General features: G+C 45.8%; 1 long non-coding RNA gene across 1 annotated transcript; it reads left to right on the forward strand.

Annotated features, from left to right (window-relative positions):
- The first annotated feature begins 322 nt into the window (after positions 1-322).
- On the forward strand, positions 323-1,684 carry LOC309670355. The gene is made up of 3 exons (XR_014269001.1): positions 323-334; positions 1,388-1,505; positions 1,664-1,684. It is a non-coding gene; the product is annotated as an uncharacterized lncRNA (long non-coding RNA).
- The last annotated feature ends 6,362 nt before the right edge of the window (positions 1,685-8,046 follow it).

Here is an 8,046-nt window from a genome sequence, read left to right on the forward strand (position 1 = left end):
TTCTGTAGGACATCAGTGTTTGGAAATTTGGGGTTGGTTTTTTTTTTTTTTTTTCCCAGTGTTCTACTTTGTCCTACATTTTAGCTCTCTGTCTCTGGGGTGGTTTTCATTGACTTTGAAATCTATCTTGGCAAAGTTTAATGGCACTCGCTGTTTTGCTTGTTTCTCTTCTGCTCTGCTTTTCCTTTGATATGCTCTGATAAATATTTGCTGTGGGACCGATTTCCATCTTGGTTACGTCAGTATAAATGAAAAGCACAGTTGCTGAAGCCCGTGATTACACTGTAGGAAGTGGAGTCAGACGTGGGCTCGCCTGTGCGAAGCCGGCAGCTCTGTGAGTATTTGGAACAGCCTCTGCTAAGGAGGGAGAGACGGGAGAGCAGAGGGAGAGACGGGAGAGCGGAGGGAGAGACGGGAGAGCGGAGGGAGAGACGGCAGCGGGCAGTCACTGCAGCAGACGGCACTCCGGTCTCCGGCGGTGTCAGGGTGAAGATGATGCCCAGGGAAATAGTTAAATATGCACACTGGGAAATAAATGAGTGTGAAACGATTCACGTAAAAGAATCTCAAGATCACACAGACAGGGGGAGCAAAGAGTCATTTTGGTTTAGACGTGTAAACCACGAAGGAGGGGGATCTCGTTTTTCTTTCCACTGCACTCCTTACGCTCGGTTTATTGGGGGCGCACAGATACCTCACAAACTTTGTGTAATTGAGCTGTGCCAGATCTGGTCACGTGCACTATAACTTCAATTAGTTTTACCATTCTGTCCTTTTGGCCTTTAAAATTCTCCTTGCTTGGAGTGAGACTCGTTTCCTCGCGGTTCCTCCCAACGTCCTTTTCCGCTTGAGGACAGGACGGGTTACGCTGCCGCCTGCGGGGGCTTTAGCCTTCCGGCCCTGCACTTTTGACCCTTTACTGCCGGGGCTTTACTACAACTTAAGCTATGTAAATGCACGGTAGCGTGCAGCTTATTAAATACTCAGCTGCTTCCAGACTTAATGGCTCTTTCCCGGTTCCTGCCTGCTTCGCGGCATAGCGGGCTGCCTGCTTAGCAACCCAGGCTGCCGGAGTGCATCACCCCCCGCACCGCTTTCCCTACTGCCTCCTCACGGAATACAAGACAGTATTTTCAGCTTTTTCTGGCGGTACGCAAAACCTTCTCTAGGTTGGGCCGTAACTACCACCCGCCAGCCCCAGCCCGTGCTAACGACTGTATGGCAACAGCATCACTAATATGGGAGGCAAAACCCAGGGCCGTTAGAGGTGCTGGGCTCGTTTCTGCAGGTACTAATGGCTGTAAAATGAATACACATACCAGTAAATGTAGACCCTACTGTTTTATCACTTGCTTTTTCTCAGCAATTTCCAAATGTCCGCTCACAGGCAGTTTCTAGAACAATTCACAAAGTGCTGCTCTTTTGGGCTGGAATTCGCTGGGACGTGGGAACTTTCATCCTCTGTATGTGGAACGCGTTCGCCGCATGGAAAAGGGATGCAGCCGGTATTTCTCTCCTTTCCTATATTATAGAAGATAATTTTTCATGTTGTTGGTTGGTTGATTTTTTTGTTTGTTTGTTTCATTGGGTTTTTTTATAAAAGCTGAAAAAGGTTATTGCGGCTTTACTCAGGTGTTTTTACCTACTTTTTGTCTCACCTCAGGTAATCCTTTGGAGATCCTTGGGAATGAGTGTGGCTCAGCTGAGCCCCTAGTAAGATAATCACTCAGAAATGGTGATATTAGGGAAAATGAGTGGAACATGAAGCCCAGTATGTTTTTAAGTATTTTAAGCACGAAGTAATCACAATTATTATCTAGTCTTCCTTCCTAAATAAACAGGCCACAGGTCCTTCTCTCCGTTATTTCTGCATTAAGCAAATAACTTCTGTTGAAGTATGGTCTATTCCTGCCACTGACAGAATGAAAAGGAGGATGCTGTCTGAGAGAAAACACCTGAACCATTTTTTAAATAATACTGTTGTAACACATTTAAGAAAAAAAAAAAAAAAGGGGGGGGGGAAGAAACATAAAAGAAGATATTATTATGGCAGATACCCTGGTGGCTTCTGCGCTGCCATCAGGCTGAGCTTAGATACCCTGGTGGCTTCTGTGCTGCCACCAGCCTGTGCTTGAAGTCTCCACGGGGTGAGGGCACCTGCTAGAAAATAGACCTGAAATTTCAGACGCAAAGATACACGGTATGTATTTTCCTGGAGACAAACCTCCAGAAGTCCCGCATGTAATGGTAATATTTACATAACAATTCAGGTCTTCGGAGAAGCACACAGAAGCTGTGAACTGATCTGCACAGCTCTTCAGCAGAGTTTATTATGTTTGAACTGTTTTATCTCTGGCGAGCATGCAGGGAGATTAAACAGCTACTCTGGAGCCACCAAATGCATGTGAGGCAGGGCCAAGATTAGAATATTGATTTCTGGCCTCCGCAGTCCCAGGCTCAGTTCACTACATTATGTTGTTTTTACAGATAACGTTTAGACAAATAGATCTTGACATATCAAAAGCTCAGTAGCCTCTCAGTAAATTGAGCAGGGCTTTAGCTGTTCAATTCCTGTGATTTGTGCGTGCCTCACGCTTGGTCCTGGTAATCGCAGTAGCTATTGTATGTTTACAGTGAAACCCACTTGTATCCTGAAGCATACTAGACCCTTTTTTTTTTCTCTTAGAGTAGAAATAAGCCTAATTAGGATGTATTTTCTTCTCGTCAGATTGAGATCTGCAAATACGTTATTTCAGATAAATTCTGCTTCAGTCCTCTAAAAAAACCCTACATTGGGGGAGATTTTCAGTCCTAACCAGTGGCGTCTTGTCACTCTTTCTAATTTCTTGTTTGAGTATGAAGTCAGAAAAATGGGAAAAGTCCCACAGACCCAAAGTTCAAATCCAAGTGCTTCTAACGAGATCACGACATATCACCTGAGAGTACTCGGTTTCTGACATCTGAATGCCAAAGGAAAGGCAAGTACGTACTTGAAAGCTGAAATAAATTCTACACAGAGAATAATTCAGGTATATTTGTATTAGAAAACTTGTCTCCCAATATCTATACTGCTGTAAGAGTATTGCCATTGCTACAACCCAGGAAACCTCCGAACTACCTGAGCGTGCCGAGATGTAGACCAGAACCTTTTTTTTCCATATTTCTGAACTCCAGGTATCTCATCTGCAGCTAACAAAGGACCCCGCTTACCCTCACAGAGCCTACTTGAAGTTTGGCAGCCCTACAAAAGCTGTACTGGCGTTTCAAACACGTCAAGTTATCTAACAGCCTTCTCCACCCTTCTTTGTTACTCGATGCAGTAGCACGATGTCATTTGTCAGAGCGCCAAAACTGGAGACATGCTGAATATGTGAATACCAAGGAAGTGGTTTCCTTAGCAATAACAGGCATGTGAAAGTCAAAACTTCCTTTCCTCCTCATGTGACCTTTTTCAAAGCAATTCAGCCCGGGGACAATAGAAGTGAATTCCAAGCACCCGCAGTGTTCCTGCGCCGCTGGGCAAGGATCTGCAAAACGGCCAACTTATCTTACCTTTTTGTTAAGGTAAAATTCTATTTCTCTTGAGGTGTTCACCACTAGGCATTTGGGGTGTTTATGTGTACAGCATAGTTTTTTCCTGGAAGCAGAATTACCTACCACCACAGAAACAAATATATAGAAGATAAGTCATGTTCTTGCTAAGCAATTGTCTTGCTAAGCAATTTTCTTGCTGTCATGGACCAAAACTTTTTTAATGCATAAAATCCAAAGTCCTTTCTGTTGAGAGGAACTAAGGGCATGGAAACTCTTACCAGCTTGTTTTAATAGCTGGACCTCCCTTATGTCATTTTGCCCATTTCATATAAGGTGAAAATCACCACTCCTCATGAAAACTCCTGAGGAAAAAAAAAAAAAAAAAAAGAGAGAGAGGGAGAAGATTTACGAAGGCAAATAAGAGGAAAATGAGATTCATCTCACCCATCTTGCACACAAGTGCAGTATCAGTCCTCTGTTGCTATTCTTACCCTGAATATTTGGTACAGCCTTTCCTCTTCCCTTAGGAGACAGCAGTGATAGCCAGAAGCACTTACATAAAGCCGCCTGTCCAAGAATCCTGAAGTATTTTCTAAAAGCAGCTACTAAATTTAAACCTGAGCTTCCTATTGAGTTAGGGAACTATTCTCCCCCGTTCTTCCAGCTGGGGAGGTGATAGAGCAGGTAGTTGTCAAAAAGGCAGAGAAAATTCCTGTTGGAGCTGGGAATGGTCGTCCAGCATCCTTTCTGTATTGCAGCGTGTGAGAGACAGGCTTGGATTTCAAGAACTCAAGGAAAGCTCTGGTGTTACAGTTCTCCCTGGCTTCGCTGTCTCTGGGTGACCCATACACAAGCCCTCGCTAGCTGCCTTGCTGCCCACTGGTGGGGCCTGCATTCAAGTCCCTGGTAATTAACAGAGAAGGGATTCTCCAGTTCTCAAGGACCCCCTGTTATCATCTTGCTTTTGGTCACACACGCTATGGTTTGCTTGGGTTTTTTTCCCTCCCGGTTTCAGCATTTTAAACTCTAGAGGACCAGAAGTTTTCAGAAATGAACCTATGTGATGTGGATAGCTGAATTTGGAGCTGGTCCCACAAGGCAGGAGAAGAAATTTGACAGGAGACAGTTCCTCTGCAGCTTTCTGTAATCTGGGGAAAGGATGTGGCATGGATTCGGAGTCTTAATGTCTGGAGGAAAATAGGCAAGCCATCTGCTCCCACAAGGCGCTGGCGCATCACTGCTTTGTGCCAGTTACACCAAGGCAAAACCTATTGTCTAGCCAAGCATTCATGTCCAACAGAGTGTGTAAGTACCTGCGGTGAGTTGTTGTACAAAATCCCGGTCCACTCTTGGCAAAACGTCATACCAAGCACATTCACGTTTAATGCCAGGAGCTATGCAAACACTGTGTGATATTCTTGTGGTTTCTGAAGGTGGACTATCATGAGGATGCTCAAGGAGGGATGCAGATGGGCTGTTCTCGGGGCGGGGGGGGGGGGAAACTTGGTGCATGGCAGCAGCCTCTGCCACTGATTCGGCGTCCAAGGGGGTGACGTTCAAACCAGTTTCTCATTACACCCTCAAAGCCAAAAGGCAGGTGTGACAGGGGCAGCTGAATCAAACCAGACACAACAGTGGTGAACAATTGCAATGAGTCTGGATACGAGGCAACTACCCTGCACGGGAACGAGGAGCAGGAGAAGCAGGACCGCACTTCCCGGAGTAAGCAAGCAGTGGCCGGGTCACGGTTACAGCAGCAGCACCGCAGCGGAGTGCAACATGGTGGTGGGCTTTCTGCCATCAGGAGGCTTTGCATGTGATGCCATAAGCCCAAAGTACCACGTTAGACAGGCTGTGTGAAGTAGGTATGGACTTGGAACAGCAGTGGAGCTGAAATCAAAGACAGCCAGGTGCTCCTAGACTGTGCCTTGGTGTGAGAAAGAAGGACTCAGAAAAAGGCCCCTGCCCTTTTTTTTCTGGTGTGGCAGAAAAGGATCAGAAAAAAGGCATAGGAGCAGCACAGAAAATGCTCTCCAGCAGCAGAAAGATGGCAACGGACTGCCCACGAGTCCCCCTCCAACAGTAACTATACAGGTTGGGTCAAAGTCGAGCTAGGCAGTACCCTGGCACCGCAGTAATACCCAGTAAATTATTGCAGTACCAAACAATGCTGATTTTATTATATGCCGGTGCCTGAATGAGTAATTCTGGATTTATTCAGCTATCTCCATGTTGCTGCTTTGTGTGCAGCACTTTCCAATCCTCCTGTCATGCGTGGGGCTGGTGGGAGGCCGAGGGGCAAGGGCTGCCGCTGGCTCTGCAAGACTGGAAAAGCACTGGGAGATGCCGGGATGGAGGTGGACAAGGTGAGGTTGTGTTGGGGACGGAGTTCCTGGGAGCCGTGGGAGGACGTGGGGCTTGGGGAGAGCGTGCCAGCCCCCAGCCTGCTCCATGCCGGAGGATGTCTCCATGGCCAGGCTGGGGATTTAGGGAGGTACAGATCAGTGAGGGGAAAAAGCATCTTTGGCCAGCACTACAGGTCCCTCAGGCACTGCCAGCCCACCACCATCCAACCGTGTGTCTTGACATCGGCACACGAAGCATTCAAATGCATTTCAAAGGTGAGGGGTCCACGGTGGGCTGGGCATGAGGACCAGAGCCCGGTGGGGAAGCAGCGCTGCACGCTAACGGCCCCAGATGCCAGGAGGAAGCACAGACTGGTGCAAAAGACACAACAGCAGCAGGAAAAAAAAAAAAAAAAGTGAAAGCCATGAGAGGAGTGTGCCTGGGGCTTGGAGTCTTGGAGGAGCAGAGATGGCAAAGGAGACTGGCACCAAGCTGCCTACGTCTGGCTACAGCGTTAACTGCTGGTGCTCAGGGAATCATTTTCCTATCAAGGACTAATTTGAACATACAGGCTCAGCGCATTATAATTACCCAACACAGAGCAGACTGCGAGATGTGTGTCACATGCTGTGGGACCAGGCCCTATTTCCAGCGATCCCATGGAAGCATCATAGGATGATAGTCTCAGCTACGTGTTGCCAATTAATAGCTATCTTATTCCATTTTCCTTTGTTCACATTAAGATAGGCTTTATTTCTCTTTATGTGTCATTTAGCTCGCTAAATGTACTTGAAAAATTACTTGACAAATGCTTAGGCAAAGATTTTTTCCAAGTATGTGTTCCTTTTGGAGAAAATCTGGTCAAATACCTTCTGATCTGTTCCTTCTTAGGAGAGAGAAAACAGTCAGGCTATGCCAGCTCCTCCTGCGTACTCCAGTTATTTTTTTTCCCCTTAGTTCTTACATGTTTCAGTTTTACAATTGCTCCCACGGGTCGTAATAAACCAAGATATAACGAATATTCAGCATATTTTGAAAAATAACAAGCCGTGTCCTTTAGAGGAAACGTGGGTTGAGGCATACTATGCAAACTTCTGTCATGTCCTTTAATCTCACTTATCAGGGACATAGTTCAGCCATGCTGGTTTTTTTTTTCAGAGCATGTGCTGATAGGATTTAATTAATAAATCAGATTTCAGATTCTGTGACTGCTAGAAAATGTTCAACAGCAAAGTCATTTCGACTGAGTTCGTTTTCAACATATTATCCTTCTGCTGAAAGATTCCCCAATGAATCCAATATTTGTCTCAAGCACTGAGGAGAGCAATGACCTACTATAAACAGCTCTGCCTGGCAGTCAGAGCTTGTCATCGTCAAGTAACTGCCACAGCGGCTCGTTCCCAACCTTGCTAAATAAACACAGGATTAAATCATTCAGCAGATGGAAAAAAATGCAGATTCCTTTCAAATCTATGTATTATGATGTTTCTAGACTTCACTTTTTGAGTAGCACATTTTAACAAAACTCTGGCTTCTAGAAGATGAGGTATGAGCTAAGGCAGTGCTATATGCCTTAATAGAGAAATTTTCCAGCTATTCCAGCGCAACAGTTTAGCACACTTTTGAAACCTGCTATGAAATGACTATCAAAGCAATGAGAACCAAGCAGGTTGTTCTGGATCTAGAAGAGCTGCTCTGGGTGATACCCCCGGTGAAAGAAAACCTTCAGTGACCAAGAACAAGGGCAGGATGCAGATATGAGGGTGGGATGCAGAGACAAGGGTAGGATGCGAAGAAGAGGGTGGGATGCAAAGATGAGGGTGGGATAAGGGCCGGAGCAGACACACAGCTCAGGTGAAAGAAGTCTTTCACCAAACACTGGTTGCATCCTTTCTCCCAGCACAGACACACCACCTTTCCTCTTCACAGTGGATCTCTAGGCCCTTTAGTGTCTGAAAGCCAGCAGATACCTACCATGTCGACTAAATTAAAAAGCACCTCTGCAGGAAAGCAACAGAACTTTTTTGATGATTAACTGGAAAACACGCAATTGCCCATAAAGCGTATTTTCTGCTGTGGACGGCTGAAGGACACAGAGAAATTCAGTATCTCTGCTATTGCAACTACTGAGACCTGAAAAACAGGTTCATTACCAGTTCTACAGGT

Source organism: Vanellus vanellus (assembly GCF_965231255.1).
Source record: "Vanellus vanellus genome assembly, chromosome: 3".
In the NCBI taxonomy this organism is placed as follows: domain Eukaryota; kingdom Metazoa; phylum Chordata; class Aves; order Charadriiformes; family Charadriidae; genus Vanellus; species Vanellus vanellus.